The following is a 19,167-nucleotide window of genomic DNA, read 5'->3' on the forward strand; positions in this document are numbered from 1 at the left end:
AACACCAGCAACAGTCACTGGAGGTACTGTGCTGGGGGTGGATAGGGCCAGTTACTCTCCCCCTGCTAAATAAAGAGAATCACCATGGTAAAAGGTGCTTCTTTGCCCAGTTAGCAGGGGATGGTTGGCATATAAGAATATTGCAATTTTGACAGCTTATGTGAAGGCTGGGTCACCTTAATTGGCGCAGCGGGAAAATGATTGACTAACAAGCAGAAAGTTGCCAGTTCGAAGCCTCGCTGGTATGTTTCCCAGACTATGGGAAATACCTATATTGGGCAGCAGCGATATAGGAGGATGCTGAAGGCATCATATCATACTGCACAGGAGGAGGCAATGGTCAAGCCCTCCTGTATTCTACCAAAGACAACCACAGGGCTCTGTGGGCACCAGGAGTTGAAATTGACTTGACGGCACATGTTACCTTTACCTTTACCTTTACCTTTACCTATGTAAAGGCTCTCTTTCTTCAGAAATGAAATATATTTCTTATATTTCAGACCTTTTCTAGTAAATGACCATAATAAAGGATTGATTGATTGATTGATTGATTGATTGATTGATCGATTGATATATTCCAGATTCTTGGATCCTTAATCAAAGGACCTGTTATTCTATGCCCAATGGTTGAAAGGGATTTTCTTGCTGGAATTTTCTTGAAAAAGGACTATTGAAGTGAGCGAGACTACTCCATACGGTTTGTCTAGAAGCACATTTTCCTCCTTGAAAAGATCAGCAGAAGGTCGCTGTCATAATGTGGTGAGTGGGAGCTATCTTATTTCCAAAAAAGGGCTGCCTAGTCATAAATCATTTTCTTAAGTATGCCACGGTCTCATCATGGAGGAATCTTCAGGGATTGTGCATGAGGCGCTCTCCTTTTTGAGGCAGAAAGAGAAAGAAAGAGAGACAACATTTATAATGGAGTTCAGTCCGTGTTCTTGGAAGCTGACAACCTCTGAAATTGACTTCATGTAGTCAGCCAGACAATGAGACATTATAATAGACGGGGAACATCATTAACATCATTATCTACAATGCGGCCTCGGAACGGCATCTCGTTCCTTCTCACTCATGCCTTTCCACATTGCTGAGTGGTTGGCAGCTCTTCACAAGTGGCTCGTGATGTGCATTTTCAGAAGCCGGACAGGAGATCCACACTGCTTAGATTACCAGCTTGGTCTTGCTGGATTGGAGCAAGTGCCTTTGGAGGTTGGCCTGTGTCCGTGGAGGAGCAGCATGCCACAAAAATGTTTGACGTCAGGAACATAGGAAGCTGCCTTCTACCGAGTCAGACCCTTGGTCCATCTAGCTCAGGATTGTCTAACCCAAACTGGCAGCAGCAGCTTCTCCAAGGTTGCAGGCAGGAGTCTCTCTCAGCCTTATCTGGAGATGATGCCAGGGAGGGAACTTGGAACCTTCTGCATGCAGAGCAGATGCTCTTTCACTGAACAACAGCCCCATCCCCTTAGGGGAATATCAGACTGTGCTCACAGGCAGTCTCCCATTCAAATTCAAACCAGGGTGGACCCTGCTTAGCAAAGCTGCTTCTTGCTTCCTTACAGGTGTCTATGTACACCCCAATTCAGCGATTCACCTAGATGAGCAGGCCCACCACCTCCCCACTGAAATTCACATTAAGCCGTGTGTGAAGTAAGGGTATGAAGCACATGCTCCCCGCAGGAGCTTGGACATGTACGGTCCAACTGGTGTGAATTTCCTCCCACCATTTCCTTTTCATTTACATGAATCAGGTCTCCAAGTCGCCAATTACTTTACTTCTGTAGTGGAGAGGAATGGTATGCACTCTCCTCCACCGCACTAAGGACCAGTTTCTTGTAGGAATGTCTCTGAAACTCTCCTCCTGCAAGTTTCTCCCTGGATTTCCCCACCCAAGTCCTAACCATCTCTGGACCTGCTTAGATTCCGAGAACACACAAAATCGGTGTGGCCGTAGGCTGCCTGGATTTTGGAATTCCACCTTGTGTTGTAGCCAAAGAGGAATTGTTGTATTAGGGAATCTCCACTGTCCATTCATTCAAGTAGAAATAAGCTACGAATTAAGAAGCTAAGAATAGCTCTGCTGGATCAGGCCCAAGGCCTATCTAGTTCAGCATCCTGTTTCACACAGTGGACCACCAGATGCCTCTGGGGACCCCCAGGCAAGAGGTTAGGGGATTCCTTCTCTCCTGCTGCTGTTGCTTCCTTGCAACTGGTATTGAGAGGCCTCTTGCCTCTGAGGATGGAGGTGGCCTGTAGCCACCAGACCAATAACCACAGATAGACCTGCCCACCATGTATTTGTCTAGGCCCCTTTTCAAGCCATCCAAGCTAGTGGCCATCGCCACATCTCATGGTAGAGAATGCCATAGATTAATTATGTGGTGTGTGAAAAAGTACTTCCTTTGGTCAGTCCTAAATTTCCTGCCAATCAGTCGCAAGATGACCCCTGGTTCCTGTGCTGTGAGAGAGGGAGACAAATTTCTCTCTGTCCACTCTTTACTCCAGGCCTGCTCAACTTATCCCCCACTGTTTTTGCACTACAACTCCCATAATCCCCAGACACAGTGGACAATAGCCAGGGATTCTGGGAGTTGTAGGCCAACATCTGCAGGAGGGCCAAAGTTGAGCAGCCCTGCTCTACTCCATGAATAATTGTATAGACCTCTATCATGTCCAAAAGGTGGACATCTCTATTTTGCACAATAGCATTTCTGTAACAGGTCCCCCAGTGCTAATAGATCTGAGGGTAAGAAACATCCAATTCCCCCTTACCGTCCACAGATTGGAAGGATTGTTTATCCTTCACTTTAGCAAAATGCCACAGCATCTACATGCTGGAAAAAATCTGTGTATCAGTTTTTGATAAAAGGTCAGGTTGATTTTTCATGCTCATAGGTGAATGCTTCTCAATTTTTCACATAAATGGGAAATATTTGCAATGGAAGAAGAATTTTACGATTTACTGGGCTTTTGTTCTGGTGATGGTGAGGATGGTGTTGCTGACTACACTAAATTGGGGAATGATTTTTTTAAAAATGTCTGGATCCAAACAAGTTGGAAGTACTGTTGATTAAGGGTTGCAATGATCTGGATGCAACCATACAGCCTGTTTTAAATAAAATTGCAGTATCCCCAAACAGTCAGGATGGAGGAGAGCTGGTCTTCTGGTAGCAAGCATGAACTGTCCCCTTTGCTAAGCAGGGTCCACTCTGGTTTGCACTTGAATGGGAGACTTGATGTGTGAGCAGTATAAGATATTCTCCTTAGGGGACTGCTCTGGAAACAGCACCTGCATGCTTGCATGCAGAAGGTCCCAGATTCCCTCCCTGGCAGCATCTCCGAGATAGAGGCTGAGAGAGACTCCTGCCTACAACCTTGGAGAAGCAGCTGCCAGTCTGGGTAGACAATCCTGAGCTAGATGGACCAAGGGTCGGACTAGGTAGAAGGCAGCTTCCTAGGTTCCTAAAGTCCAGTTCCCAAGTCTTCTGCCTGACATTCATAGGAGCATAGGAAGCTGTCATATACTGAGTCAGACCACTGGTCCATCTAGCTCAGTATTGTCTACACAGACTGGTAGCGGTTTCTCCAAGGTTGCAGGAAGGAATCTCTCCCAGCCCTATCTTGGAGATGTTGCCAGGGAGGGGACTTGGAACCTCCTCCCAGATGTTCCACCACAGAGCTATGGCTCCATCCCCTGAGGAGAATATCTTCCAGTGCTCACACTTCTAGTCTCCCATTCATATGCAACCAGGGTGGACCCTGCTTAGCTAAGGGGAAAAGTCATGCTTGCCACCACAAGATTTGCAACTTACATTTGAATCTGGATGGAGTCTTGGGATCCGGACTTCATTGGGTCTGGACATCATGCCCATGGGAGTGTGCACTCCCCAGAAACTGGGTTTCCCAGTGATCATTGGAAGCTGCAGTTTCCTATGCATCACTGCTTCCTAACCTGGGGGCCTCCAGATGTTCCTGCACTACAGTTCCCATCACCCCCAGCCACAATACATTGGGAACCCCTGCTATAGGAAACAGGTTGGGAATCCCATTGCTATATACAGTACCTAAGATCTGAGCTGAGGGCTTCCTTGTTCAAAGGGGAATCTCTCCACCACTAGGCTGCCATAGTTCTCACGATGCATGAGTGAGACTTTCCATTCCATTATACTTAATGCAGGTCAGTTTGGGAGTGAGGGGGCACTGTTTGTGTGAAACAGACTATGAAAGCTACCTCTTATTGATGGATCAGAACAATGTGGCCTGAAAAACTCATCCTCTTAGTTTATTTCCCTGTAATTTTGGACACCTATCAGAAATGCATAACCACACTGTAAAAAAATAAATAAAAATGAAATAGATACATTATAATTAGAGGCCTGATATCAGGAAAATATAAATAGGACCTGGACCCTCTCATATGAAATAAGAGCATCTCCTTCTCTGTTTGCTTTCAGGAAGACCCTCAAGACTCTCTTGTGTCTCAGGCTTTTAATTAGAATGGATTTTAATCATTTTAAAGACTTGTTCTAATAACTATTTTATTCTGTTGTTTTTATTGTGTCATGTATTTTAATCTGTGACTTCTAAACATTTTAAATTTTGTACACCACCTAGAGATGAACATATCAGGCAGTATAAAAATGTAATAGATAGATAGATAGATAGATAGATAGATAGATAGATAGATAGATAGATAGATAGATAATGTTCCTTTAGCATGCTGTCCTTTAAGGCTTGGTGTTTTCCATTTCATCTTTCAGTCCCTCCGTAATGTGTTAAGTCTTGATTTTAGGTGTATTTAAACAACTGTTTTCTGCCGTGGTGGAATGACTCATAAGCAGTGAGTAAGTGTTTAGCTCTCTGGGGATTATGCATGAACTCTGCTTTAAATGCTGATCCTTGCATGAGGGAGAGCCTCCTCGCTCTGGATGCATTTTTGTTTATTTGTTTCTCAGCGGCTATTTTCTTCAGCGTGGAAATTCATAAGCAGTTTAAGGAAAGAACAGAGAGTGTGTCTGGATTTCTGATCCAAACTGAAGATGGCCAATTTATGTCTTCTTAAAGTGTGCGCGGAGGGGTTCTCTTTCCCAGACAGCAGACCAGTGACAGAAGGTTTAGTTGGGCTGCATTCTCACCGTCATGGTGATCCTGATTAAGCAGTTCACTAGCATTGCTGAGTCCTGTGGAGCTGCTTGTAAAAATGCAGATTTCCCAAGCAATCCTGGTTAAACAGCTGTGGTTAAACCTCATGTAACCAACTATCTATTCCGGCTAGGCATGGTTTAACCACAGGACTGCCCAGGAAATCTGCATTCTCACAATCAACTCAGCAGGGTTAACTTTTTAACCAGGATTGCTATGGTTGTGGGAGTACAGGCTTTTTCACACAAACAAACCTATCCGCATTGGTTAGGATCCTTACTAAGGCTAGTGCTACCTTTCACCCTTCTATCTGTTATTGGCCAACTATTGCCCGGCTAGGGAGGAGGCAATCTTCCCCATTCAGAATAAACTGAGAATCTCATTCTCAATGAGTACCCATTCGGGGGTTTGAAATGGAATTTTAGCACTCCGGAAACTACAGCTGGTACAGAATGCGGCAGTCAGATGGGTCTCTGGATCAACCCGAAGGGACCATATAACACCAATTGAAAAAGAATTGCACAGGCTGCTGATTTGTTTCCGAACGAAAGGCAGAGCATATATAAAGCCGACATGACTGCACAACCCTAATGCTCAGGTTTCAAAGCACATGCAGATGTGTACCTTTACCTATTATAATGCCCCCTGCAAAATCAGGAGGACAGATCTAAAATTAAAATGTGGGCTTCTAATACAACTGGAAAATATTTTCCTGTAGGTAAATGTTTAATAGCCCCCCAAAAGCGTGTGTGTGTGTGTGTGTGTGTGTGTGTGTGTGTCGGGGGGGGGGGGGTTGGGGGAGAGTCAACACCCCAAAGGTGTTGACTGAATTGATAATCAGTTTATTCCATCTTACCTGACACCGCGTTTCGAGCCACGTGCTCTTCTTCGGGGGCAAAGGTATTTCTAGTGTCTTTCTGGGAATTATATCAGCTATTATTATTTGCAATGATTCCTGCTGGTGCAGGATACAATTCCCCAGAAAGACACGAGAAATGTGTTTGCCTCTGGAGAAGAGAATATTGCTCAAAACACATCAGGCAAGATGGAACAAACTGATTATCACTTCGGTCAGCACCTTCGGGGTTTCTTTTCACCCACTTTTTTGACCTCCTGGTGATGCACCATCTCCCCTCCTCTGCCCACTCTTCCTCTTCTCTAGACTGGATAAAAGTTCACTAAGGTCTCCGTCAGTCGGATAAGATTGCTTTGGGGTCTGGATCTGGCTCCTGGTGCAGCATTTGCCCCTTCTTGCTGCATTGACTTTTGGCTTTTTATCTGCGGATTTCCCATTGCTATGTGCCAGGGGTCTCCTTTCTGTGTACTTACCAGTGATGATTGGTTGTGTAGATCATGTCATGTGTAGGGCTCATCCACTGAGCTTCTTGGGGTGTGAATAGTTCTGGGCTCCAGTTCAAGTTCTTGGAAGAGGCTGTGTGTGTGTGTGTGTGTGTGTGTGTGTGTGTGTGTGTGTGTGTTTGGCCTGGCCTTCCAGGGTTTTTAAATAGTTGTAATTGGTTTTAATGTTGTAACCTGATTTTCAGGGTTTTTTAATTGTTGTGATTGTTTAATTGCTATGTTATGATGTTTTAATTGTTGGCTGTTGTTTTATACTGTTTTATAATTTTTGTTTTAATTGTTAACCGATTTTAATGGTTTTGTTTTAATTGTAAACTGCCCTGAGCCATTTTGGAAGGGCGGTATAAAAATTGAATGAATGAATAAATAAATAATGAGTGAGTGAATAAATAAATAAATAAATAAAGCTCCTGAATTGTTTAACCCCTCTCAGATTCAGGAGTCAGGAAGGCAACTGTTTTGAGTTTTGATTTGTGTGTAATAGTCTCATAAGTATGAAATACTGCTGTTTCCTTTTATTCTTAGTTATATCTTTAGTAGTACTTTCAGTACCTTGATCTATGTTCAGGAGGACTTTTTAAAATTTATTAGGTTTTATTGTTTGTAGTAGAAGTTTGTCTTCTGTTCTACATTTATTTTAATCTCATGCTGGTTGCTGACCGAAATAAAGAGATCTGAATGAATGAATGAATGAATAGATAAATAAATCGCGGTGGTAGGGAGAGCTGGTCCTGGTGGTGGTGGGAGGAGAGATGGTCTTGTGGTATCGAGCATGACTTGTCCCCTTGGCTAAGCAGGGTCCACCCTAGTTTGCATTTGAATGGGAGACTACATGTCAGTGCTGTACGATATTCCCCCTGAGGGGATGGGGCCGCTCTGGGAAGAGCACCTGCCTGCTTGCATGCAGAAGGTTCCAAGTTCCCTCCCTGGCAGCATCTCCAAGACAGGGCTGAGAGAGACTCCTGCCTCTAATCTTGGAGGAGCTGCTGCCAGTCTGGGTAGACAGTACTGAGCTAGATGGGCCAAGGGTCTGACTCAGTAGAAGGCAGCTTCCTATGTCTCTATGCTTTACATGCCAAAATGTCTCCATTTCAGTCCCTGACATTTTCCATTAAAGATATTTCAGATAGTGGGGCTAGGAAAGACCCCTTGATGGGAACTTGGCTAGACAGACAAATGATTGGATTCAGTATAAGGCAGAAATTATATACCATTAAAAAAAAAAAATCTGCTCTTCCCCCCTAGGTAGTTGGGAACAAATTAAAATGCTTAAAAAAAAAAAAAGCCTATGTTTCATTTCAGGCATATTATATTCCCTTTTTAGCAGCCATCTGTTGAAGCAGCTTTGTTGAAAGTGGGGAGGAAAGATGCACGACACTTCTCCACCTCTGTTCTATGAGGGCCAAAAGGTTTCCCATCTGCCAAGCACACCACAGGTTTCATGAGTCAGAAATGCTGTCTGGAGGCTAATCAGAGGCTCTGCATTTACTTAAAAGTAACTTTCTAAAGCAGTTCACTGTAAAGGTGACTTTCCAAAATGCAAACCAGTCACTGTACTTTAAAAGAACTCAGAAGAGAGGCTTCCCACGATGGACAAAACCTTTGCCTCCTCCCGAGAGCAGCTTTATAGGAACACAGGAGTTCCTATACATGGAGTCAGACCACTGGTCCATCTAGCTCAGTATTGTCCTCACAGACTGGCAGTGGCTTCTCCAGGGTTGCAGGCAGGAGTCTCTCTCAGCCTATCTAGAGATGCCAGGGAGAGAACTTGGAACCTTCTGCATGCAAGCAGGCAGGTGCTCTTCCCAGAGCGGCCCCATCCCCTAAGGGGAATATCTTACAGGGTTTACACAAGTAGTCTCCCATTCAAATGTAAACCAGGGCAGACCCTACTCAGCAAAGGGGACAATTTATGCTTGCATCTACAAGGTCAGCTCTCCTCCCAGGTTCCGGAACAAGGTTTCTGAGAGTAAAGTAAAGTGTGCTGTCAAGTCAGTGTTGACTCCTGGCGACCACAGAGCCCTGTGGTTGTCTTTGGTAGAATACAGGAGGGGCTGACCATTGCCTCCTCCTGTGCAGTATGAGATGATGCTCTTCAGCATCTTCCTATATTGCTGCTGCCCAATATAGGTGTTTCCCATAGTCTGGGAAACATCCCAGCAAGGACTCGAACTTGCAACCTCTAGCTTGAGTAGGGGAGCTAAATCTTGAGACAAGGACTGCATCCACATCAGTGTTCTTCATTGTAAGTACTGGAGGGCCAATGGCAGCCCCCTACAACCCTACATGACCCCCCTGACTATTTATTTATTTAATAAATTTTCATGTCACCCACTGCTGAAGTCTCTAGGCAGTTTACAGCATAAAGCAAACCAAGAATAAAACAAACCAAGAATTTAACAGTTAAAACATAAAACCAGATTAAAATATCCATAAAAGCCCCAACTAACAAAAGGCTTGGCTGATGAGATGTGTCTTCAGTTGTTTCCTAAAAGTCAACAGGGATGGAGCAGCTCTAATCTCAGCAAGGAAGAGCATTCCACAGTCCTGGGGCAACCACCGAGAAGGCTCTTGCCTTTGAGTCACCACCACACGAGCTGGTGGCACCCTCAGACAAACCTCTCCTGAGAGTGCTGGACTAGGACCAGGGGGACCCAAGTTCAAATCCCCATCTAGTCATGAGACTTGCCGGGTGACTCTGGGCCAGTCACTTCTCTCTCAGCCTAACCTACTTCACAGGGTTGTTGTGAGGAGAAACTTAAGTATGTAGTACACCGCTCTGGGCTCCTTGGAGGAAGAGCGGGATATAAAATGTAAAAATAAATAAATGAAATAAATTTAAGCCCCTGTAGGATCTTGGGATCCAGACTTTGGTGGCACACAGTGGGCCAAGTACAGAACTGGTAGGAGGAAGGAGTCATAGCAGTCAATCGGGGAGTGGTCCATTCTGAAGCAGACCCACAAGTCCCATACCAGAACAGAGAATCAATCATGGGGAAAAGGAAATGGAGAAGGCGGCTGATCCTTTTGCCACAATCAGACCTGGGAGTTGAGTTATAGCCCTGAAATGCCCCCACTGCCTGGGAGAATGGATTTAATAGTCAACATGGCTTTAATAGTTTGTTTGCTGAAGTGTCAGAAGGACAGGCAGAGTGAGGGAGAAGTACTTGGAGGGCATGCCACTTCTGCGGTCACAAATACTTGAACATGCAAGTTTCAAGAGAAGTAAATTATATCTTTACCCCGATGGGAAGATAATGAACTGGTTGCACATCAATGTGCTTTGAATCATATCTTCAGTCCACAGCAAGCTTTCCTGCTCTGTGAAGCAAAATTAATGCGCAAGACCTTAAATTGGCTTCCAGCTTGTTTGTCAGGGAACATCACACCCATCACACCATGAAGGAAGCTCTCCAATTTGCACTCCATAGACGGAAGCTCCTTATTTTGCTTTGCTGAACCTTGTTAATTATTTGAGATTCCCACCACACCAGCTCACGGGTGCCATTTTGGATTGGCTCCTGAGAAATTTATTTCTGTCGCTGTTTGAGGGGGTTATATAATCCTTTTGTTTTTCAATTACACGAAGTCTATTAGAATGTGGACTCTGTTCAAATGAGCTTTAAAAAATTAAAACAAAGCTTCAAAGTGAATGAAAGGCCTTGGCAGCCGCAGCACTTAGAAGCATATCCAAGATAGTGACTCAAAGGGAGTCCCAAGGCACCTCTGAAAGTGTTTAAAAACTCCATTCTCACTTTCAAAAGCCTCTTTAAATATTAGAAAGGGGGGAAACACCTCTCAAACAATGGAAGAATATCATCATAAGCAAAGGGAAAGTGTGTTCAATCACTTCAAAAATGAGGACGTTGAGGCCTTATTCTCTGGGCAGCTGATATTGTCATAGGACCAACAGGTCATATGGATTGTCCTTGGTTCTCAAATGAGATTGATCATATTTTAAAAGAGAAGCCATATACCTGGATAATATCAGAATGATGTTGGGCAGAGCACATGAAGAACCCCAAATGGAATCTAAAGCCTCAAGTACAAATCCTTATTTAATCTAGCATATATTATAAACCCACTCTTATACATAACATGTTTGTTTCATATGATAATAAAACCTTCACATATGGAAAAGATGATAAAATCCACTGCAAACCATACAGAAGCAACTCATACAGTAAACTTCATATTTATGGAAGTCCAATAATGTTGGGGAAAGTGCCAGTAAAAACTTCCCATGGAGCTCTGGATGAATTTTTTTATGAATTTTTGAAATTTATTTCTATTTTTTTCTCATAGGGTATAATGGGACTCAAACCAGCCCATTATTCCCTATTGTGGAGCACCCATGGGTGCCAACAACCACCGAAACCCTGAAGCAATCAGACACTCCTACAACTTTTTATGAATATTTGAAATATTTTTAATTTTCTCATAGGGTATAATGGGACCTGAACCAGCCCATTATCCCCTATTGTGGAGCACCTAGGGGCACAAAAGTGGGGTGGCAACCCAGGGTGCCTACCACCCACAAAACCCCAAGGCAATTGGACACTCCTCTGATTAAAGGTGATTTTTAAAGTATTTTTGAATTCCTCATAGGGAATAATGAGGATTGCAGCAAATGTATAGCTTCACATCGGGAGGGGGGGTAGCCTAGAGTGGAGTGTGGTGGATGGTAGTTCCCGAGGGGGGCAAGGAAGCTATCAGAATTATTTGAAAGGAATTGGGCAAAAGGCTGATTTTTGAAGTTTACGTGTCTTTAAGGTGTTTCTCCATAAAGAAGCATGGAGGTTTCAGCAGCCCCATAACTGCACTTGTGGGGGTGCTGGGGTGGCCCAGAGTGAGTGGTGGTGTAGTGCACAGAGGGTACCAACCACCCCCATGGGTTGCTAACCCATGGGGTACTGGTTTTTGTTGTTTCTGAGGTGTTCTCAGTGTAGATTCTCTGGTAGCATATGAGATTTTCAATGACAAACCATGAATCCACTCTCAGCTTGACAATGTTGGCTCCTTCAGATTCCCGACATTCTCTGCCCAACTTAACATAAGAATGAAGAACCTTGCTGCATCAGGCCTATCTAGTCCAGATCCTGTTTCCCACAGTGGCCCACCAGATGCCTCTGAGAAACCCACAGGCAAGAGCTGTGAAGGCATGCCCTCTCTCCTGCTGTTGCTCCCCTGCAACTGGTATTCAGAGGCATCTTGCCTCTAAAGCTGGAGGTGGCCTCTAGATTAGCCATCATCAGACTAGTAGCCACACTAGACGTCTCCTCCATGAATTTTGTCTAAGTCCCTCTGAAAGCCTTTCAAGTTAGTGGCCATCACCAAATCCAGTGGCAGAGAATTCCATAGATTAATGACGATTTGTGTGAAAAGTGTTTCATTTTGTTCATACGAAATTACTTGGCTATCAGTATCATGGGATGATAGTGTTGTGAGAGAGTGAACTTGTGATGGCTACAAATGTAATCTGAACATGCTCAATAGGGTAGGAAACAAATTCTGTTTAACAGTGACATTGTCCAATGGTAAGACCAATGTTTTGTTCAACTATCTTTATTTCTTCAAACACGCTTTCACTAGGTTTGCCATGCCCTTTTAATTTAATGAAAAAAGAGAAACTAGATGAACAGATCTAATTCTGAAGACCATCTCTGATCTATCTTATGCCTAAACTGTTGGAAAAAGTCTGTTAACTTTTACCAAGTGGCCTTCTTCAGAGAAGAAGGCAGGATGGAGAAGAAGGCAGGGGAGTCTTGGAGGACTGTTGAAAAATAGAATCAAATTGTTTTCCTCTCCAGCGGATAGTTAGGTATGGTAAGGGTAAAGACATCATAACAATGTGCAAATGACTGACAGTCATGGGCAATTGGTTGAGAGCCAGTCAAGCTGAAGGAGTTGACGCATTCAACTAGGGTGGCATATACATCTCAGAATAGGAGTGAGAGGTTATATTTCTCGTTTGTGTTAGATTTTTTTTCAATAAATGTGAGAAATGGGACAATCAGAATTGCATTTGTCTGTCTAAACACTTCCATCATCGTCTTTGATCTCTTGTTGCCACATTCATCTTCCTCCACAAGAAAATCACCGTCAATGGTTTAGATCAGCAGCTATATGAGCAATTCAAAAGAATGCATCCTCATTTGCCTCGCGCGCGCTCTCTCTTTGGTGCGTAGACAATAGAGCTCCTCTAAATAATTAGGTATTCCTTTTTGTTTTGTGAAATGGCACACCATTTCAGCAGTGTGATCTAACTTAGCTGTGGCTTAATAAACAGTGAGATACAATAGCGGCATCTTACAGCATTTCAAATGAATGCTAGTGAAGCTCATGCAGCAAAAATTACTTTTTCTTCCAAAAGAAGGCGGGGGGGGGATTGCTTTCAGATAACTCAGGCTAATAGAAATAATTTTCTTAGCACATGTGCCTTGGCTGAATAGTTCCACCAGCAGCTTCATTAATAAAGATTTAGTGCTCCTCCTGATCTCCTCTTTTTCTCTTGTTTTGAAAAAGTAGGGGGGAAGCCACATAAACAAAATCGATGGTTTGGCAGCTGCCATTCCAGTTTTGTGGGACCGAAGGAAACAATGGACCGCGTCTCACGATCAGTGAGACCCGGTTTTACCTGGTGAGCGGGAAGAGTGGGCTACGCCCGCTCTCCCCACTCATGAGCGGGCAGGGAGCCCTGGGCAGCCGAATCGGCTGCCCACACAATGGCCGGCTCCGAGCCGGAGCCAGCGGGGGCTGGGGAGCTCAGGGGCCGCACGGCCCCCGGAAGCCCCAGTATGCCCTTCACGAGCACGCAGGGCATACTGGGGAGACCCCCGAGCCAGGAGGCTACTTTTCAGCCTCCTGGCTGGGGGTCTACTCACGAGTAGCCATGCCGCGGAGCTGCGCCGCAGCTACTCACGAGCAGATAGCCCGGGTTTGCGGAGTGCTCACTCCGCAAACCTGGGCTAAGGGGTGGGCTACAGGAGCGGGTTAGCCGCTCCAGAACCACCGGGCTCGGCTGCAAGCCCGGTGGTTCTTACGATCACAAACATTGGGCTAGGATTTCCTAGCCCGATTTTTGTGATCGTAAGAATAGCCCCAATGTCGGCATGAGTGGGCCACAAGATTCTTTGTGGCTTTTGGCAGCAGATGGACTTGGCTATCCCTCTGAATCCTGCTCCACCCCTGATAACTAAGCAAAGAGGCATCTTTTAAAAGTGGTGATTCTCTTATATTTAGCAGGGGGAGAGCAACTGGCCCTATCCATCCCCCAAACAGCATCCCTCCAGTGGCTGTTGTTGCTGGTATGTGCCTTATGTATCTTTTTAGCTTGTGAGCCCTTTGGGGACAGGGGACCATCTTCTTCGTGTATTTATTTTTCTATGCAAACCACTCTGAGAACTTCGGTTGATGAGCAGTATATAAATATTGTAGTTGTACTTTGGCCCTAATGTGGAACTGATGCATTAGAGATTGTTCGGTCATTTACAGATTTTGTCCTGAGGGATGTGCAGTTCACTTTTGTTTCCTCCCCACCTTCTTACATGATGTTTTTGTTAATAAAACACTGCAAAGAAGTGGCCTGCATAGAATGGGAAGGGGGTTTAAAATGAAAATGCTAATATAATGCTGCCTTTGTACAAATCTATGGTGCAGCCACATCTAGAGTACTGCAGACAGTTTTGGGCATCGTATCTTAGGAAGGATATTGTAGAACTGAGAAAGGTGCAGAGGGCAACCAAGATGATCAGGGGCCTGGAGCACCTTCCTTATGAGGCGAAGCTACAGCATCTGAGGTTCTTTACTTGGGAAAAGAGGCGACCTAGGGGAGACATGATCAAGGTGTATACAATTATGCATGGAGTAGAGAGTGTGGACAGATTTATTTTTCCCTTAACACTAGAACCAGGGGTCATCCCATTATTATTGTTATTATTATTAATTATTATTTATTCAGTTTCTATACCGCCCTTCCAAAAATGGCTCAGGGCGGTATACATAGAGAAATAATACATAAATAGGATGGATCCCTGTCCCCAAAGGGTTTACAATCGAAAAAGAAATCTAAAGAAAGAAAAGAATCTAAAAAGAAACATAAGAGAGACACCGGCAACAGTCACTGGAAGTACTGTGCTGGGGTGGATAGGGCCAGTTACTCTCCCCCTGCTAAATAAAGAGAATCACCACGTTTAAAAGGTGCCTCTTTGCCAAGTTAGCAGAGGTTAACTTAACCCATGAAACTGAAGGTTGGGAAATTTAGGATTGACATGAGGCAGTACTATTTCATACAGTGCATAATTAGTCTTTGGGATTCTTTGCCATGGGATGTGGTGATGGCCACCAGCTTAGATGGCTTTAAAAGGGCCTTAGACAGATTCATGGAGGACTAGTTTATCAATGGCTACTAGTCTGATGGTTGTGGGCCATCTCCAGCTTCAGAGGCACGATGCCTCTCAATACCAGTTGCAGGGGAGCAACAGCAGGAGAGAGGGCATACCCTCACCTCTTGCCTGTGGGCTTCTCGGAGGCTTCTGGTGGGCCACTTAGGGAAATAGGATGCTGGACTAGATAGGCTTCCTTGGGCCTGATCCAGCAGGTTGTCCTTATGGTTTCACCAAGGTTGTCCTTTTGCAGTGTTTTAACTATGTGTGTGCAGTCAGTCATCTAACAATGCAAGAAAAATATTAAAAACTCAATTCCTTTTGTGATGTGTCTTACCAGTATGTGTGAGCTTTTGTGTTACCTTATGCACCAGGAAAAAATGTCAGATCCAATCCATCAGAAAGCTTTTTGGGAGGACTGATATGGCTCCCCAAAATTGTCGGCTTCAGTCATGAGAGATTGGAAATTCCTGTTGAACCCCTGTTAAATAGCCAACTAACCAGCCTCCTTATTTACTTTATTTACATATCTTTATACCGCCCAAAACCTATGTCTCTGGGCGGTTTACAAGAGATAAAAACAACATTAAAACATTAGTTGAAAACAAAAACAAGAAATTTAAAACACAACAAGTTAATTTTTTAAAAAACAATCCTCTAAAACAACATTAAAAACAATCAAAACATCATCAGTTAAAAGCTGACCATCAGTTTTTAGCTGAGACCTGCTCACTGACCAGTTAACTTGGTCTGACAGGAATGTTGCAACTCTGACAGAATTTGTGGGGAGCTCACTCAGACACTTGGGGTTCCCTGCTGTTGTGTCTGAACACATTGCAATAGTGCATGTCAAAGGGCATATTCTATACGGCATGCCTGCCAGACTGAATTGACTGCAATGCTGCTCAGAGAACAATTTATACAGTCATATTAAGCCTGCTTTTTTGGTAGGGCTTAATGAATATTTATTTGTATACTGCTGCTCCAAACTTACATCTCTAGGCAGTTGACAACATGAAACAAATTACAAGCCACAATTCTAGCTGAAAAGCTTGGGTGAACAAAGACCTTTTAAAAAGCTGTCAGAGGTGGGGAGGATCTTACTTCAGCAGGGAACGCATTCCAGAGTCTCGGAGCAGCCACAGACTAGAGAAGGCAGACACGCCAGTGGCAACTGGAAATGGATCTCTCCGGAATGGATGATTGCAATGGGGCTCATAGCGAAGAAGACGTTTGCTTAAATATGCAGCGGTGCAACTGAACTGAAGGCTATGGAATTGTGCATGCTATGGCATTAATGTTGGAAATTCTCCAAATTAAATGGCGATGAAGGGGAAGGTAGAGTAGAAAGATACAAAGGAATCAAACGGGCGAATCCTTCCATCTTTACTTTTTCAGCTGCTATGACTAGTGTTGTCTACTTCAGAGTAGGGTTGGCATCTTCAGCCTACAAATATTTGTGAATGAATGCCTTTGAGCATATGCAGAGTTCCTTGCCCCCAAAGCGGGGAAACTTACCAAAATAAGATCTGTGGGGAAAGTGCCTCTGAGCATGTGTAGAATGTTGCCTTTGTAAAGAGAAGGTTTCTTCATCTGAATATAAGAAAAGTGCTGCTAGACCAGGCATAGGGACATAGGAAGCTGCCATATATTGAGTCATACCATTGGTCTATCTAGCTCAGTATGGTCTACTTAGACTGGGAGCGGATTCTCCAAGGTTTCAGGCAGGAGTCTCTCTCAGCCCTATCTTGGAGATGCTGCCAGGGAAGGAACCGGGAACCTTCTTCTCTTCCCAGAGTGGCTCCATCCCTTAAGGGGAATCTCTTCCAGTGCTCACACTTCTAGTCTCCCATTCAAATGCAACCAGGGCAGACCCTGCTTAGCTAGGGGGACAAGTCATGCTTGCTACCGCAAGACCAGCTCTCCTCTCTCAAGACCAGCCAACAGCCCATCTCGGACCAGAATGCTGCTTCACTCCCTGGCCAACCAGGTGCATCTGGATTGACTGGAAGGAGGGGAAAGGGGGCAATCTCACCCACCTTATTGGTGTTCCCTGGAACCTGGTGTTCAGGAGTGTGCCACCCCAACTCCTGATAGAAAGGTGTTTCTTGGAATCTGATTTTCTGGGCTTAAGACAAAAGGGAAGCTCTTTTGGGGGAAACGCTACACACGCACTTCAGATTCCTGGTTTTGGGAAGAGTGGGAAGCAAGATCCCCAACATGGATAGAGAGAGAAAATGCATGTTTTAGAACTAGAACTGTTCCCCTGGATTCAGCCACTGGTTTTTGTGAAGCCCTTGTTTTTAGCTATTTGGCAAGCTCCCTGCTCAGATTAAAAGCCATGGCAGCTGTGTCTGTAAAATCATGGTACTTTATGTGTTTCTGTGTGTGGGTGTTAGATATGATATTTGTGTTATCACCCCAAAGATTAAATTCAGCTGAACCATGAATTACTTGTCAAGTCAAATCAAATCAACTTGATTATGGTCAAAGACCAGCATATTGTGAGCTGTGTTTGTTCCTGATCTTCAGTTGTGTCAAAACAAGGTAGGAGGAAAGCCTTGGTAGTTTTTCCTCCTACCCTGCTTCCACACAATCACTCCTACCCAGTTTAGTTTGTTTAAAAATACAGTCAGTGACCAGACAAACCTCTATCCAGGTTTTCCTCTTAATTTGCTTCCACACAACTGAAAATTGGGAGCGCACACAGCTCCCAAACCTGGGTAGATCAGTTTTGGATTGTATGAATTTGTTTTCTGGATGGCTCCCAACACTTCTCAGAGTGAACCACCATAGTTAAGCTTTAACTGGAAGACTGGTACACACACAAAATAGGCAGGTGAACTCTAATGCTACATGAAAACTTGACACAAACCAGCACTGTGTGTGTAGGTAGGTGTGTGTGTGTGTGTGTGTGTGTGTGTGTGTGTGTGTGTGTGTGTGTGTGTGTGTGTGAAGATCACTCCTCTAAACAGGATTTCTTATCCCACAAAAATATCACCATCACTCGTACTATTATAGATTCACTCCTAGCTCTACATTTTGTTAGCCCTTCGTCAAGCGATAATCCTCTCTGTGGACTTGTGATTTGCACCCCAAGCATTGTAGCAGCCTGATAGCCTAGGGCCCTTAGCAACAATAGAGAACATGGGATCAGTTATCTGTAAAGAGTCGGTTGGAAAAGCCAAGTTCCATTGCAAATGCAGGCAACTCAGATGATAGCAGGAAGGGGAGAACATATTTTCAAGTGACATCTTTCAGACAACTTAGTTTTTGATACAGGAGCGTGTCAAATCAGCTGAAGTCAAATCAGATCCCTGCTAAATGGGTACAGATGCCCCTTTTGAAGAGGTGGTTCTTTTATATTTAGCTGGGGGGAAGGAATTCTGCCTGTTCAGCAGAGCATAATGTCTCTCCCTTGACTGCAGAGAGCCTGTTCCATTTCGTCCAAATGCGGAAACATGAGCAGGTTGGGGAGCGGAACCATGGGTCCATTGGACCCACAGTTCTGCATTGCATACAAATGCAGCCACTCTCTCATTCCTCTTGCTCTTTGAACAGCTTTGGAAACGTTTTTGGCTGAAAAGCAGAGGGGATAGCTGCTAAATCACGAACAAATGAGCAGCCCCTTCAGGAAAAGGTCAGGCTCATTTAGCAGCTCCTGTAAACTTGTCCAAGGGGTATTGTCACAAAATGGCAGCTCTTTCCTATTTAGCAGGGGGAGAGCAACTGTACCTATTAAACCCAACGTAGCTTCCTTTCCATTGGTGGCTGGTGTTTTCTTTTTAGATTGAGAGCCCCTTCTGGGACAAATGCAGATTGTAGCACATATCAGTTTATCTCTGAATTTCCGGGCCTGAATTATCCTGAACTTTGTTCAAGTGGTCTGGTCAATTAGACCATAGAAAGTGCCCACCCGAGCCCTCGAGAAATCCCTTTCTTTCCTTTCCCAGATACAGATGGGCTATTTAATCTGCTGGGGCAGTTCTCAGTGCTCCACTAAGCAGTCAAAATGCTTTGGATATACCCATTTCGGATCACTCCGAAACTCGGTATCCCAGATCATTTGACTGCTTTGGCCCTATCCAGCCCTAGAGAGAGGACTGTGTCAGGTGAGAGACCATAGCTGCAGAGTTTCTTTAGGTAGTTCTCCCACCAGCTAGAGCAGTGGCTATCAGATAACGGTAAAGGTAGAAGTCCGAGAGGCATTAAATTGATCTTAGTGTTAAGTACATAGGAAGCTGCCAAATGCTGAGTCAGGCCTTTGGTTCATCTAGCTCAG

The 19,167-nt window shown here is 44.4% G+C and overlaps 1 protein-coding gene across 14 annotated transcripts in view; it reads left to right on the forward strand.

The window, feature by feature from the left end:
* RBFOX1 (RNA binding fox-1 homolog 1) overlaps positions 1-19,167 on the forward strand; it is a 1,664,339-nt gene that overhangs the window by 457,073 nt on the left and 1,188,099 nt on the right. The window contains exon 1 of one of the 14 annotated variants that reach the window (XM_053276060.1): positions 741-759. The exons of the other annotated variants lie outside the window; for them this stretch is intronic. The gene's annotated coding sequence lies outside the window, so the exon portion shown is untranslated. Of the gene's footprint in view, positions 1-740; positions 760-19,167 lie in introns of those variants that run through there. 14 annotated transcript variants of the gene reach the window in all.

This window comes from Hemicordylus capensis, chromosome 13 (assembly GCF_027244095.1).
Source record: "Hemicordylus capensis ecotype Gifberg chromosome 13, rHemCap1.1.pri, whole genome shotgun sequence".
NCBI classification, from domain to species: domain Eukaryota; kingdom Metazoa; phylum Chordata; class Lepidosauria; order Squamata; family Cordylidae; genus Hemicordylus; species Hemicordylus capensis.